Here is a 16,608-nt window from a genome sequence, read left to right as displayed (position 1 = left end):
AAATAACAAAAGATTAGCATGTGGCATAATAGTTAATGGCAGTATATTACTTGCAAACTTATCAATATTGAAGAGAAAATATTTTATAAATAAATTGCATATCAACATGTGCATACAAAAAAGAATCAGAATTAGCTTTACCTTTTAATGCTAGCATTAGTGCGCTCATCTAAACCATTTGTCTGTGGATGATATGCTGCACTTACAGAACGCACGATTTCTAAGAGCCTTGATAGCTCAGAATTAACCTGAAAAATAAATATTTATATGTTATTGCCTGAAATGTAAGCAAATTGTAATTATTTAGTACACAGATGTTTAACAGTACCTTAAAAAGCACTATCCGACTAACAGGGCCAGACAAAAGCAAACAGACACCTACAGTATTAGATAATGGTGCGTTTTGGACTTTAATTAATTTTGAGTATAATCTGTATGATAAATATAAAAAGCGACCTAACTAGGGGGCCTATTAGGATTGCGGACGGACCTGCATCCGTCCGCCACCACTGAGGTGGAGGGACCGTCCGCAGGGGCATCGGCGATCCCTCCGGTGCAATTAGGATGTGACCGCCACCCTGGCGGTCACATCCTGTATCTTTAACCTTGCGGCGGGTGCAGCTTGAAGCAGCACCCGCCGCAAGGTTAAAAAACAATGTTTTACATTTACATGCACAAAGCGGCAGGCACCGCGCGTTGCCTGCCGCTTTGGGCATGGAAATGCTGGGGGGGTACCATAAATACCCCCCGTGCACCCCCACTCCCCACACCCTGGGGGCCCGCAACGGGCCCCCAAACACCAAAGACCACATGCTTTTCCACGGCGGAAAATCCGCCGTGGAAAAGCATGTTACACCGCACATCCTAATTTGACTGACGGTGTCTTGCAGACACCGTCACCAAATGGCCTTACACACACCGAAGATCAGCGGCGGACGGACCTGCCGTCCGCCACTGGTCCCACCACAATCCCACCGCCATCCTAATCTGGCGGTGGGTGTTTTCTGTGGCCGCGGCGGTGAATCCGCATCCTCCTGGCCGGCGGTGGCTTCCGCCAGGCCGGAGAATGCGGATTCACCGCCATCCTAATCGGCCCCTAAGTGTCAAATATAAACGGTTTTAAAGAATGGGTTATAAAAATGGTACGTGACTTGCTTCACTTGTGAAGAAATTTGCATAACACTGATAAGTGAGTACCAAATAGTGTGGACCTGCTCTCTAAAACAGTAACAAAGGATTGTAACCCCAATGGTGCAATCATCCACTGAATGAAAGGGTGCCGAGCAATTTAGCAATTAGCACTGTCATTAAATATGACAGATGGCTAATTGGTTGTGTCCTGCCTCACCTCTCCCCCCTAGCGTTGTGTCCTGCCTCTCCTCTCCGCCACTGCGCTGTGTCCTGCCTCTCCTCTCTGCCCCTGCGCTGTGTCCTGCCTCTCCTCTCTGCCCCTGCATTGTCACTTGCCTCTCCTCTCTGCCCCTGCGTTGTGTCCTGCCTCTCCTCTCTGCCCCTGCATTGTCCTGCCTCTTCTCTCTGCCCCTGCGTTGTCCTGCCTCTCCTCTCCTCTCTGCCCCTGCGTTGTAGAAGTCCGGGCACATGTTACTTGAGGCACACTGGTGTGGTGGTGTTAAAGACAGGGGCACTGCTTTCAGAGTCTTTGCCTTCTAAGGGGGACCCCAATCACCTGCCAGCTCTTTCACAGGAGCGCAACATTTCCATGCTCCCCCATCTGACCAAAGCTTCCATTCCAGACAACAGACCCCGGTGTCTCACAGAGGATCACACAACACCACACAGACATACACCACACAGACACACACCACACACACACCACACAGACACACACCACACCACACACGCAACACAACACCACACACACACACACACAGACAACACCACACACACACTCATTACCACACACTCACCAGGCACACACACCCCACCAGCCGTCGGTGTACACTTTCAACAGGCACACACAACACCAGCCTCACTGCACGCTTTCACCAGGAACACACACACACCACCAGCCGTCAGTGCATGCTTTCACCAAGCACAAACAACACCAGCCTTCATTGCACGCTTTCACCAGGCACACACACCACCAGCCGTCTGCGAGTGAGAGTGACTGCAGAGTGAGAGTGACTGCAGAGTGAGAGTGACTGCAGAGTGAGAGTGACAGCAGATTGAGAGTGACAGCAGAGTGAGAGTGACTACAGAGTGAGAGTGACTCTGCAGAGTGAGTGTTCCAGATAGAGCAGGGTATGCGTGTGCGCTTACACGGTGCACTGACAAACAGGAGCTAAAACAAAGAACAGGTGAACACGTGTCTTGGGAGCTTCATAAAGGCAGCCGGCCCTCTGTGAGGGCAGCAGCAAGGAGGGAATGCCCCAACTTATAAAGTCCAACTACTCACAACCTACTGTACGATTATAACACAGGCCAAAGGGCAGAGCTAGGTCTTTTCGCATTACGTAGGGTGAGCAGTGTGTGAGTGTGTAGGGTGAGCAGTGTGTGAGTGTGCAGGGTGAGCAGTGTGTGAGAGTGCAGGTTGAGCAGTGTGTGAGTATGCAGGGTTAACATTGTGTGAGCATGCAGGGTGAACATTGTGTGAGTGTGTAGGGTGAGCAGTGTGTGAGTGTGTAGGGGCAGTGTGTGAGTGTGCAGGGTACAAAAACTGGAACTAAGTCCACCACACACACATAAGACCATACACATAAGACCACATACACCACACACACAGACACCACTAACACACACACTCGGACACCACATTCTCACCACCACACACTCACCATCACACACTCACCACCACACACACAACCACACACACACACCACCAGCCATCAGTGCACGCTTCCACCAGGCACACACACCACCAGCCATCAGTGCACACATCAATTGTTAACGCATCCACAATTAACTATTGTAGCAATCGCAGTATGGCGCACTTTACTTTTAAACATATTCATCTAAAGTGCAGCATGCCACCATTGCTACAATTACAATCCAACCCACACAATTCCACTACACACCACATGCATACACTCCATAAGACATGGATAAAAGACATTGCCATTTACAATGCCATTAGCTCTAACTCAAATAAATCCGAGACCTATTACATTTCCAATGCTTTTTAAATGTTAGCTGTATCTGGGTCCGTATTGTAATTGTGTGTGCTGTGTGCAAAACAAGTATTGACAAAACTAACAGTAGTGGCATAATTAAAATGCCAACCTGGTCACACAGAAAGGGTCTTGGAAAACGTTCACAGACTACAGCCAGGTTTATTGGCATTAGGTTTATTGGCATTGGCTTTTTGCAATGCTGGTTTTTAAGGTGCACAAAAGGATCCATGATGCTGGCCAGACACAGTCACATTAGGGCCTGGATACAGCTTAAGGCTTTCCTTAGCCAAGGTAACAACTCTATGCCACCATATGACCTCTAGGGGTTCGTAGCCATAAAAGGCGCCCAAAAAGTTGCCTTTAAAGCTACTAAGGGTTTGTTTCCTTATCAATTTAAGAATAAAATGGGGTCCACCTGTTGGACGCAATGGTGTAAAGAGTATGTTCAGCTGAGTAAAATAGCCGGTGTACCTCAAGTAGTAGTTACAGATTCTGAATATTCTTATATACTCCTACACTAAAAACCTCAACATGTCCTCCTGTGACGAAGAACTGAATGTTTGATTCGGCATAAGATGCTTGTCATCATGGATGCTGCGTTTTTGTAATGCTGTAAATAACAGGTGTTGACTTTACACCCCCAGTGGCACGCTATCACCTCAGACTGAGGACCACCAGATACGTGGAGTCGGTGACCTCCAAGTAGCACACAGATGTCTGCAGAGGGTTTAACCCCTATGTCGACCTCCCTCCGCATTTCATCATCCCACATTAGGCGAAACCAGTTAAATTCACCTGCAGCCACATACATGCCCCTTTCTATGCAATAGGGGCAGCTGCCTGAGGCACCACCAAACCAACACCAGATTTCTCCTGCAACCAGAAAATCGTGCACCTGACATATGTGCCAACATTTGAGAAGAGGAAAGTTTTGTAGAAAATACGGGGGCGTTTATTTTTTCCACTGACTTCCATTGTAGTGAAGGCAATTCCAGGTGCGAAGCAACAAAAAGTTTCGTATTTCCTGCTGTAAAAATGGGGAGTCTCCCGCCCGACTCGGGCGCGTTATCACGTATAAGACATTTGAGGAGAGAGAGTGGTGTATAAACGTCTCTACACCTGTGGCGGCAAGAAGTCACAGCCTGGGACCTGTCATCACCTAGGAATCTGTACTATTGAAGGCCCGGCGGCCTCTGGGCTGGGAGGGGGCCTGTCTGATGTGGAGAGCCGCTCACTTTCCCCTTCAAAAACAGACTTCATCATCGCCACGAGATGTAAAAATAAAATACTGCACACGCGGCCCTTTTTTGGACAAACTCGATGTGTAAGCGGTGTTAGACCAACCGCATGTGAGGATCAGACGATTTTACGGAATCCTGTCAGGACCATAAATGTAAAGAGCAATGCAGAAAAGAGCCCTCCAGCTCCCACCCACCCCAAAGTACTAGTCATCCTGGTTTTCAGTTGTTGAAACAAGAGAGCAGCATCGTAGGTGCCACCTTCAGCCATCTCTTTATGGCTCTGAGTTACTTGCTTTACACTCTCACTGCAGTTCACCTCTGCTGAGCTTGGCCATTGTTCACTTAATCAGGGCCTTAAGTGGGATGAAAAAACTGGGGGATCTCTCAAGGGGGCGTGGCCAATGTAATTAAGTGCGTGGCTTAAAAACACGTAAGCAAAATGTTTGTGCATAACATAGTGTGCCGCCCGACTGGTATTTTGCTGTTTCTGTCTTTGCATCCAGATATATGATACAACAAGCAACCTCATACCTACAAGTCAGGGCTATTGGCTTTGTCAGTGGTTATTAGTTACATAAGATAAATAAGCAGCAACTATGGATTGTATATAATATTGAAAAAGCTTCCACATAAAGTCCTGGTGACACCACGACAATGTTGCTGCTCCTGAGTTCCGAAAAGAGAAGATAAATCCAGACAGTGCCGGCGCAAGGCATGGGCAGCATGGGCGGCTGCACAATTTAGAAAGAAGGGGACCCCTACTATTGGTGAACTCACTAAATGTAGGGAATAATATAAACTATATTTATAACGTACCTAATAGTGAGCTAATTAAATAAGCCAAAAACAACCTAGGAAACTAATCTGACAAATGACTGAATGTAATCATGCATAAACAGAAATGATAACTATAGTGATTATGTAGAAATATATTTTTGTTTTATTTTGATCATTTTCTTGTGTTCTGATACACATTTCATATTTATCTATACATATTATTTTAAAATGACAAACATATGTGAATATAGCAATTGTGCAAAAATCAGCTAATCAATAAAGAAACATAAATGAAAAAACTAATGAAGGACAGAAAAGGAAAACAGATATTCAAATGACAGTGATGGTACACAGGGCTATTGGAGTAAGCAAAGCGGTGGGTGGAATCTCTACGCGCGTTTCGGCATTTGCCTTCTTCAGGAGTCCGTCATTTGCACTAGGACATATACATAACAAAAAAAGGTGGGCGTGACTCTCTTCTATAATTGATATTCTGATCAGATAGTGCAACTAATTGGTATTTGTTATCAATGCTCTGTAGGGTTATGTGGAATACCCTTGTAGAAGTAATGTTATTTCTTATGTCTGCGCTTCATAAGCAGGACACTGATGAATAGAGTCCAGTAAATACGATGGGGAACGCTTAGCTCATAGTGGATATTTCTTATTGTTGTTTGATCCGCGGTATTAATAAAATCTTATAAATCTCCAAACCTCTCAGTAAGATGTTCATACAACCTGACGTAGTGGCATCGATGTTTATATTCAGCTGGGAGGGCATAGAAGGGCGCCACACGGACCTGACAGTTGTAACCTTGTTTATGACTTAAACTGCATAGTATTCAGTAATTAGGTTCTTGATGTGAGGCGAGCTAAGACGTTTAGTGATTGTCGGCAGTTGCGCTTCGTTAGCAACAAAAGCCGAAAGTCAGGCGGGGTTCTCAAAAGCGTCCCTCCTCGTTATGGTGCTAGATGGAGCCAGCTCTTGGTATAGATTAAATAAATACGTTGTTCTCAGCGGTTGCGCTTGATGAGCGGATCGGGCAGGAATGCGACCGGGGTTCTGGAAAGCGTCCCTCCTCGTCTTGATTATGGATAATAATATATATATACGTTATAATACAGCATGGGCGGCTGCCCAGGGCCCCGAGCTCAGTCCATCAACAGGGGGCCTCGCAAAAGTGTTTCCCTACCAGCCTCGCGCCTGTGGTGAGCACTGCGTGGCCCAGGGAAGGGCTGCCTCTCCTCTGGGCTTCGCAAGCATGTGTAAGAATAGGAGAAGAGGCCCCCCTCCCATGTGCCTCGCAGCACTGGTTAATGGCTGTTAACCCCAGGGAGGGGGCCCCTTTTCCCCAGGGCTGTGCAGCCCACATGTAGTGCGAGGCCCATCTGCATTTGCAGCTTTGACCTGTAATTGGGGACAGGGTCGGATTGCGAAGGCAAGCAGTCGAGCATTGGCCGATGGGCCGGTGCTGAAAGGTGTGACATGTGGGCCGGTTGTTAAAGGGCCTCAACTTCATTCCTGCCTCCCAGGCCATCACAATTCTGGCTTTTGTGTGCGAGGCGAAGGTGTTAAGTGTGGCAATCTGCCTTAATTGTGGCCAGGTGTTGCTCTAAGTGTTGTGTCATTCTCCCTCAGCCCCCCCATTGGGGCCCGCAAAGAAGTGTCTTGCCCCAGACCGCTCCCCTGCCAGGCAATGGGGGGTGGGAGCAGGTGGGAGTATGCCGGGCCGTCACTGAGGGAGCAGGTTTTTGGCTATAGGCAATTGACACCTTAGCCTCCATCTTAGCTGCCAAGGTTTCAAATTGCTATGTGTGAAATTTTCATAATTCAGTGTCATTATGAGTGACATTTCAACGACCATGAGTGACCCTTTCTAGTACGCAAAATCAAGCAACGATGACGAGGAAAACATATAAAATAACGTGGGACCCAGCCCAAACAGGGTGTGTGAAGACCCAACTGAGGCAAGAAAACATCATGGACCTGCCTGGACATCTGTGTTGATGGGCAGGCCGGCAGAATCCGGTCTTCCAGCCTTTGGCGACTCGTACTGGGTCCCCTGGCTCCACCCTTGAAATTAATGATGCTGTTGTTTAGAGCATCAGTCTATCAAGGGCCTCTCTGCCACGTGGGACACAGCCCTAACAAACAACACACTCCTCCGGTGCCAGGCCCGGACTGGCCATAGCGGGCTCCGGGCAGTCCCCCGGTGCGCCGCAAGGGTGGGGGCCGGTTTCAGACCCCTGGGGGCCGATTTTGTTACAGGGCCGTTTTTGCAGCATAGCTGCAAAATTGGCCCTGCAACAAAATCGGCCGAAAACCGGCCCTAGCAAAGCGCCCGGCGGCACCTCCAACCCCCCGGATGGGGAGGGGGTTAGGGGGGGGCACTTTGGTTTTGGTTCCCAGTCCGGCCCTGTCCGGTGCCTACTGTTGCCGGGCGGGCGGGCCACCAGAAAAACAAAATACAGATTGCCAGCCTATGTGGTAGGCCCCCCTCCCCGCTGGCAAACTCGGGGCCTCTGACATCATGTGAGTGACCTGGGCCAACTGGGAACGGGGACGGACCTATGTTAGAGAGGGCCCAACATCATGAACAGGTGTCATTTATATATACATTCGATCGGATCAATCCACCTATGTCACTCTACAGAGTAACAACTTTAAAGTAACACCGGCAGGAACGACTGCAGCTACCTGATGTGATTGTGCGCTGCACTGGCACCATCACTGTCTATTACAAACACACACAGGCTCACAGTGCCTGGTACTTACGGTCTTGGGCCACGGCCGTAGATGAGTCTGAGTCAGTACGTAGTCCGACTGTGGCGCATGCAGGCAGTGACTCTGGTCTGCTTAGTGTACATCTGAAGGGCGTCGCTTCGCTATTTCAAGGCATTACTACACACCTAATCTTGAATTACTTTAACAGCAGGCACTTGCTCACTTTGTGAAAGGAGAGGAGCGGGAATTCAGCATGGGGCGCCTCGTGGCCACAGCGACTTCCGCCGCAAATGTCATCTGCTCGGGCATACTTCATTGACTCCACTAGGGCGGAGGAGCGTCAACCCACTGCTTTCTCGCAGAGCGAGAAGCAGAAATATAAAATGCAAAAACTACCATTTTATGTTTCTGCTACTCACACTGCGAGAAAGCAGAAGTGTTTGGTTGGGGGCAGGCGGGTCTGCTTTAGGGCAGGGGAGGAGTGCCTTGCCCCCTGCTAAGGGCCCTGACTGTTTGGTCGGCCCTCCGGGACCGACCTAACCAGTCATGCACACTCTGGCCTTTCTCCATGTAGGCACCAATGCACCCTACATGGAGAAAACGGCCTCCCCATAGGCGCCTGGCTGGTCGGCGTCCAACCAATCACAATGCTGCCATTGGGGAGGGAGGCTGCCTGCTTCCTGTTCCTGCCAGAGGCAGGAAAAAAAGAGAACAGGTCAGGAGCAGAGATGACACGAGACCTGGGAAGGTAAGTTTATTTAATTTTTTTAATAACCCATGCGAGACCTCCCACCCGCGAGTCATGCTAGCCGCGACTGGATTTTACATGCAAATTAGAGGGGCCTCACATCTTCCCTTTCGCCCGGGGCCCCAGAAGTTCTAGGACCGGCCCTGAATCCAGAGAGAAAATGACTCTTTAAAGGATTTCCCTTCCCCTACAACACTCGAAAAAAAACTGACCTCCTGTGCCACGGCACAAAACAGAGCCCGACAGAGACCCGTTTCGAGGCCTTCTAAAAAAAACTGCCGGTGCTCAGACCCGGCCCACTTAAAGCCCTGCACTTAATGATGACAACCCCTGCTTGCAAGGCTATGCTACGAATTGCAGTCTTCATGTGACAACCATGTTACACAGTTATTATTTCCCAACAATGCTTTTATTTGACAATACCTCAAGATCTTGGAGGAAATTAAAATTACTGTGATTTTTGTCCTGATTTTTGGGCAAGCAGTGACGTAATTGCACAGGAAGAGGTCCTCACAAAGTTCAATTGTTAATTATAAAAACATAGAGAAAGTTTAGTCCTCAAGGTTGACAACCAAACGTCATTTTTGTGATATAAAAGTATAGTTTGTGGCAGGCGGTTTTTTCTGCACAGTTTTCCACAGCACCCCCTGCAAGCTGTCCACGTCTCTCCCACCCTTTCACCCTGTTCCTCGCCACTTCATCCCACCCAAGCCCCAGGGCTCCTGCAGCCCTCCCACCCTCTCCCCAACTCACAGGATGCAGCAGCAGCCCCTCTCTTCTCTTGTACAACTCCCAGGAGAAAGAGGGCCCTGTGACCGACGTCTGTGCTTAAATAACCCACCGCACCTCCCTGCCGAACTCCCAAGATGAAATGTATGACTTAGCAGACCCCACACTGGGGTCTGCTGGCCCAGCTCCTTCCCTGCCTCCATTCCCTATCACTACTCCCCTCCCCTAGGGAAAGGGGGGAGCTGAACCAAGGGGCATCTTAAAGCATAGTGCGGCCAGGTGCAGCCCGCGCTGCTGAAGAAGCCTCTTTCCACCTCCTCAGCAGCAGCGCTGCCATCCTGGCTTCCAGGCGCCCGTGGGATTAGCGAGCCTGTTCACGCATGCGCAAGGACAGGGTACACAGCCAGACGGGGGAGCGCGAATACACAGGCAGAACAGAACCTGCATGTATCCGCACCCCTCTGACGTAGGGGGTGTACAAAACGACGGGGGTGGAAATATACTTAGAACACCGGCCGTGGGAGCGCACGGGTCATCGAATGACCCCGGAAGAATGCCATCTTATCTTTCTGGTGCTTAGCTTCGCTGCGGTGTGACAACAGAGGTACTTCCGGGGCGGGGGCAGCGACAGCACAGGCAGTGATGCTCGCGCTCCCCCGGGTGCAGAAGAGGAGTACGACAATCGCGGCACGTGCGGGGTGTCCGAGGGGCAGACCCCCCCCCTGCATGCACCCTCGGTGAGGAAGCGCTGTGTGTGTACGGGGGCTCCAAACCTGGCCCCATGCACCCCCCCCGACCCCCGCAGTGCAGCTGGTCTTTGCTCCCTACACCCACTCTATCCTCTTCCTCCTTGCCCCCCCCCCCCTCCTATCTCACGCCCCTGCACAGGTAGCGCCTCTCCCGCAATCCAGTGTAGTCCGGACACTGTCTCCCTGACCGTACAGGCAGCCCCCCCCCACCCCGCCTCGGGTATCCTTTGCCCCCGCACGGCCTGCAGGGAGCCCCCCCCCAGCCCCCCGCACTGTGCCAGGGGGCTCAGCGTGGAGCCCGCCGTCTATAGAGCTCCTCCACCCTGTGCTCCCCCTCCAGCCTAAAGGAAGCCCCCCTCCCACCAGAGCCCGCTGCACCTGCAGCCCAAGTGTCTGCAGACCCCCCTCTGTGTCCTGTGCACCCGCCCCCCCCCACGGGAAGCCCCCCTCCCACCAGACCCCACTGCACCTGTAGTCCAAGTGTCTGCAGACCCACCCTCTGTGTCCTGTGCACCCGCCCCCCCACGGGAAGCCCCCCTCCCACCAGACCCCACTGCACCTGTAGTCCAAGTGTCTGCAGACCCCCCCTCTGTGTCCTGTGCACCCGCCCCCCCCACGGGAAGCCCCCCTCCCACCATAGCCCCACTGCACCTGCAGTCCAAGTGTCTGCAGACCCCCCTCTGTGTCCTGTGCACCCGCCCCCCCCACGGGAAGCCCCCCTCCCACCATAGCCCCACTGCACCTGCAGTCCAAGTGTCTGCAGACCCCCCTCTGTGTCCTGTGCACCAGGCCCCCCCCCGTATGAGCCCCCGCCAGATCCAACCCCCGAGGCACCTGAGCATGCAGACAGACCCATGCTGCAATGTGTGCAGCTGCCCCTCGCCTGATAATGTGCACACAGGGGAGGGAGTGGTATGTGTATCTCATTCCTGTTGCTTACATCAATACAACTGATTTTTGAAGCCCCCCAAAAAGCTTTCTTTCTCTGTTTCCTGCCTGAACTGCCTCAGCTTCAATAGCAGTTAATGGGGGGAATACATTAACTTCTTTTTAAATCTCCCTCTTTCCTCTTCTATAATGCCGGCATGTATCCTTAAAGGATCGACTTGCTAACCGCGTTTAACCTCTGCAGCATCCATTGCACATACACGAGTCTGCAGCCAGGGAACAGTGCTCATGCCTGTAGCCCTGACCTTTCACTACCGATTTCAACCTGTTCTCCATCACATACGCCTGGACCGCACAGAGTTGATCATGGAAATGCTTGACTCAGTCTGAAGCAGTGTTCATTCTTCTGGTGGATTACATTTAATCATTTAAGTTGTTGTATATAACTCTGGTAGAAAACCTAATGTTTATTTCTGTTTCTAAACGTCATATCTCATCACTATGACGTTGCAACAGTTGATACAAAACCTATTACGTGCTGTTGCTACGCCATGAGGCCTTCCAGGCCCGGCTGCGCGAGCTGTCTTCGAGTCGTCGGTCCATGCAGGGCAGCTTATCTGCTGTGGCAGAAAGCACAGCTGCCAGAGCAGAAGGAAGGCAGGGAAGGGGGTGGGGCCTGTTGAAGCATGGCAGGCAAGGTACTTATTAGGTCGAGCTGACGTTAGCATTCATGCGAAGCATGAATGCTGTCAGCTCGACAACTAATGTGATCCGTTTTTAGGAGAGTGGACACCAAAGTGTTACGAGCGTTTTCAGTGCCGGATTTCACCTCGGGAGCGAGCAGCATTGTCTGCAGTGGCAGTGTCAGTTTCGCTTTTTTATTACTTTCGTTTTTCCCGAGGCTGGCTGAGGCTGGCTTGGAATGAACAGGCTTGCCCCCGCGCATGCGCAGAGTAACTCACAGCCCTTGCTTTTACAGACGCAGGCAGGCAGCCCCCACCCCTCTGCATGCACGCACGCACGCACACACAGGCGAGCGCATGCACACGCAGGCACACACATACAGGCACACAGACACTCGCTCACACACACACACCCCCCTCCCCCACAGTCACACGCACGCACACATACATACAAAGCCCGCCCGCCCGCACATGCTTTCCCCGCGCCCCCCGCCTCCCCCTTCCCCGCGCCCCCCGCCTCCCCCTTCCCCGCGCCCCCCGCCTCCCCCTTCCCCGCTCAGCAACGCACTCACCGGCTTCCTTCGTGCGGCGGCTCTCCTCAGCTGCAGGGCCCGGCAGCAGGACTCTTCTTCCCTCCTTCTGCACCGGGGCGCAGGGTAGGCTCCTGCCTGCTCCGGTGCTCCAAACACGGCGGCTCCGTCCAATCGCGGCTCTTCCGTGGGAGGCGGGGTAGGCTCCCGCCCTCCTACTTCCTGTTTCCTGTTGACGCGCCGGCCTGCCTGACTTCCTGGTCGCAGGCCGGCAGAGTGACGGCAGTGATTTGCGGTATGTATTTAGTTAGTTATTTATGCATTTTTATATAGCGCGGACTTTACCCGAAGGCGGTATTTATTTATTTATTTTTTTGGGACGCTACCTTTTTATTTAGTTTTAAACATTGATGGCTGAATTTTATGGCACTGTACTTCTGAAGTCCCCTCGAGTTTGGTTACAATACTTTCTATCCAAGCCGATAGCGTAAGGCGTTTGGATATGTACTGATCCTGGACCCCATATCTGAACCGAGTCATCACATAATTCATAAACAGATCGAGCACTCGAAATCAAGACACGGCCCTTTTTTACACCCTTTTTAGTTGAAGTCATTTACTTTGTCCATTACCTCATAAACCGGCTTTAATAATGTTACCGCTCTTTAGGGGCTAACATGCAGAAACCCTGCAGCCTTTCGGGGGGATCCTATTCAGCCCAAGCTCATTACATATCTGCGAGGCATGCTTTATACTCAAGAGCCTCGGGGCCTCTTCGCATTCTGCAGGGGGGGCATCATTTTGCGCTCCGCCACAGCAGGCTGCCTCTCTGTGCCCGTTCTGCATTGGCGAAGGCTTGTACCCCAGCTCTCAGGCAATTCACGGGTGCTCGGACAACGGCTTTTTAACTAATTTAAATGATAAGGTTTGCGGCTATCACTTGTTTGTTTAATATTACGGGCATGTGGGTTGTGTGATGCTGCATAAACAGATGCGTTTGGAGTTTATTTACCGATCCGCTATGGGGGGGCTTTTCTTTAATCTGTTGGTGGCTGTTTTTTTTTTTTAATTTATATTGCGTCTTCATGTACACATGATGTTTGACTTTTTTGAGCAATTCGTTACGTTGGGCTTTTGTATAATTTGATACTAGCTGTTATTTTATTTATATTGCGTCTCCCGATGCTGTGTTTGCCTGCCCCGCCAGCTCTCCAAGGTTGCTATTTGTTTCTTTCCCATCTGCGTACATCACTTGCGGGATACAGGTAAATCTGCATTCTAGAGTTGCCTTTATTGTTTTGAGGCCGGGCGCAGGGGCTGCTCCGATGTTAACAAGGCTGCTATCCCACTGCTAAGGCGGTGCTGCACTCACTGCCTTGTTTATATTTGTTTTAGTTCCGTGATGCTCCGATCTTTGCCCCTTCCGAGTGGAGCTTCCGAGTGGAGCTTCCGAGTGGAGCTTCCGAGTGGAGCTTCAGAGTGGAGCTTCAGAGTGGAGCTTCCGAGTGGAGCTTCAGAGTGCAGAGTGGAGCTTCAGAGTGGAGCTTCAGAGTGGAGCTTCAGAGTGCAGAGTGGAGCTTCAGAGTGGAGCTTCAGAGTGGAGCTTCAGAGTGGAGCTTCAGAGTGGAGCTTCAGAGTGGAGCTTCAGAGTGCAGAGTGAAGCTTCAGAGTGAAGCTTCAGAGTGGAGCTTCAGAGTGGAGCTTCAGAGTGGAGCTTCAGAGTGGAGCTGCAGAGTGGAGCTTCAGAGTGGAGCTTCAGAGTGGAGCTGCAGAGTGGAGCTTCAGAGTGGAGCTTCAGAGTGCAGAGTGGAGCTTCAGAGTGCAGAGTGGAGCTTCAGAGTGCAGAGTGGAGCTTCAGAGTGCAGAGTGGAGCTTCAGAGTGCAGAGTGGAGCTTCAGAGTGGAGCTTCAGAGTGGAGCTGCAGAGTGGAGCTGCAGAGTGGAGCTGCAGAGTGGAGCTGCAGAGTGGAGCTTCAGAGTGGAGCTTCAGAGTGCAGAGTGGAGCTTCAGAGTGCAGAGTGGAGCTTCAGAGTGCAGAGTGGAGCTTCAGAGTGCAGAGTGGAGCTTCAGAGTGGAGCTTCAGAGTGGAGCTTCAGAGTGGAGCTTCAGAGTGGAGCTTCAGAGTGCAGAGTGGAGCTTCAGAGTGGAGCTTCAGAGTGCAGAGTGGAGCTTCAGAGTGGAGCTTCAGAGTGGAGCTTCAGAGTGGAGCTTCAGAGTGGAGCTTCAGAGTGGAGCTTCAGAGTGCAGAGTGGAGCTTCAGAGTGGAGCTTCAGAGTGGAGCTTCAGAGTGGAGCTTCAGAGTGGAGCTTCAGAGTGGAGCTTCAGAGTGGAGCTTCAGAGTGGAGCTTCAGAGTGCAGAGTGGAGCTTCAGAGTGGAGCTTCAGAGTGGAGCTTCAGAGTGGAGCTTCAGAGTGGAGCTTCAGAGTGCAGAGTGGAGCTTCAGAGTGGAGCTTCAGAGTGGAGCTTCAGAGTGCAGAGTGGAGCTTCAGAGTGGAGCTTCAGAGTGGAGCTTCAGAGTGCAGAGTGGAGCTTCAGAGTGGAGCTTCAGAGTGCAGAGTGGAGCTTCAGAGTGGAGCTTCAGAGTGGAGCTTCAGAGTGCAGAGTGGAGCTTCAGAGTGGAGCTTCAGAGTGGAGCTTCAGAGTGCAGAGTGGAGCTTCAGAGTGGAGCTTCAGAGTGGAGCTTCAGAGTGCAGAGTGGAGCTTCAGAGTGGAGCTTCAGAGTGGAGCTTCAGAGTGGAGCTTCAGAGTGCAGAGTGGAGCTTCAGAGTGGAGCTTCAGAGTGCAGAGTGGAGCTTCAGAGTGGAGCTTCAGAGTGCAGAGTGGAGCTTCAGAGTGGAGCTTCAGAGTGGAGCTTCAGAGTGCAGAGTGGAGCTTCAGAGTGCAGAGTGGAGCTTCAGAGTGCAGATTCAGAGTGCAGATTCAGAGTGCAGATTCAGAGTGGAGCTTCAGAGTGCAGAGTGGAGCTTCAGAGTGGAGCTTCAGAGTGCAGAGTGGAGCTTCAGAGTGGAGCTTCAGAGTGGAGCTTCAGAGTGGAGCTTCAGAGTGGAGCTTCAGAGCGGAGCTTCAGAGTGGAGCTTCAGAGTGCAGAGTGGAGCTTCAGAGTGGAGCTTCAAGGTGCAGAGTGGAGCTTCAGAGTGGAGCTTCAGAGTGCAGAGTGGAGCTTCAGAGTGGAGCTTCAGAGTGCAGAGTGGAGCTTCAGAGTGGAGCTTCAGAGTGGAGCTTCAGAGTGGAGCTTCAGAGCGGAGCTTCAGAGCGGAGCTTCAGAGTGGAGCTTCAGAGTGCAGAGTGGAGCTTCAGAGTGCAGAGTGGAGCTTCAGAGTGGAGCTTCAGAGTGCAGAGTGGAGCTTCAGAGTGGAGCTTCAGAGTGCAGAGTGGAGCTTCAGAGTGGAGCTTCAGAGTGCAGAGTGGAGCTTCAGAGTGCAGATTCAGAGTGGAGCTTCAGAGTGCAGATTCAGAGTGGAGCTTCAGAGTGCAGATTCAGAGTGGAGCTTCAGAGTGCAGAGTGGAGCTTCAGAGTGGAGCTTCAGAGTGCAGAGTGGAGCTTCAGAGTGGAGCTTCAGAGTGGAGCTTCAGAGTGGAGCTTCAGAGTGGAGCTTCAGAGTGGAGCTTCAGAGTGGAGCTTCAGAGTGGAGCTTCAGAGCGGAGCTTCAGAGCGGAGCTTCAGAGTGGAGCTTCAGAGTGCAGAGTGGAGCTTCAGAGTGGAGCTTCAGAGTGGAGCTTCAGAGTGGAGCTTCAGAGTGGAGCTTCAGAGTGGAGCTTCAGAGCGGAGCTTCAGAGTGGAGCTTCAGAGTGCAGAGTGGAGCTTCAGAGTGCAGAGTGGAGCTTCAGAGTGCAGAGTGGAGCTTCAGAGTGCAGAGTGGAGCTTCAGAGTGGAGCTTCAGAGTGCAGAGTGGAGCTTCAGAGTGGAGCTTCAGAGTGCAGAGTGGAGCTTCAGAGTGGAGCTTCAGAGTGCAGAGTGGAGCTTCAGAGTGGAGCTTCAGAGTGCAGAGTGGAGCTTCAGAGTGGAGCTTCAGAGTGCAGAGTGGAGCTTCAGAGTGGAGCTTCAGAGTGGAGCTTCAGAGTGGAGCTTCAGAGTGGAGCTTCAGAGTGGAGCTTCAGAGTGGAGCTTCAGAGCGGAGCTTCAGAGCGGAGCTTCAGAGTGCAGAGTGGAGCTTCAGAGTGGAGCTTCAGAGTGGAGCTTCAGAGTGGAGCTTCAGAGTGGAGCTTCAGAGTGGAGCTTCAGAGCGGAGCTTCAGAGCGGAGCTTCAGAGCGGAGCTTCAGAGTGGAGCTTCAGAGTGGAGCTTCAGAGTGGAGCTTCAGAGTGGAGCTTCAGAGTGGAGCTTCAGAGTGGAGCTTCAGAGTGGAGCTTCAGAGCGGAGCTTCAGAGTGCAGAGTGGAGCTTCAGAGTGGAGCTTCAGAGTGGAGCTT

General features: G+C 51.6%; 1 protein-coding gene across 1 annotated transcript in view; it reads left to right on the top strand.

The window, feature by feature from the left end:
- The first annotated feature begins 9,967 nt into the window (after nucleotides 1-9,967).
- The window catches only part of LOC144826987 (uncharacterized), a 105,819-nt gene continuing 99,178 nt past the window's right edge, over nucleotides 9,968-16,608 (top strand). The window contains exon 1 of the mRNA XM_078685488.1: nucleotides 9,968-10,088. The gene's annotated coding sequence lies outside the window, so the exon portion shown is untranslated. The remainder of the gene's footprint in view (nucleotides 10,089-16,608) is intronic.

Source organism: Lissotriton helveticus, chromosome 1_1 (genome assembly GCF_964261635.1).
Source record: "Lissotriton helveticus chromosome 1_1, aLisHel1.1, whole genome shotgun sequence".
NCBI classification, from domain to species: Eukaryota; Metazoa; Chordata; class Amphibia; order Caudata; family Salamandridae; genus Lissotriton; species Lissotriton helveticus.
The sequence above is the reverse complement of the archived record's forward strand: the minus strand, read 5'-3'. Positions and strand labels throughout refer to the sequence as shown.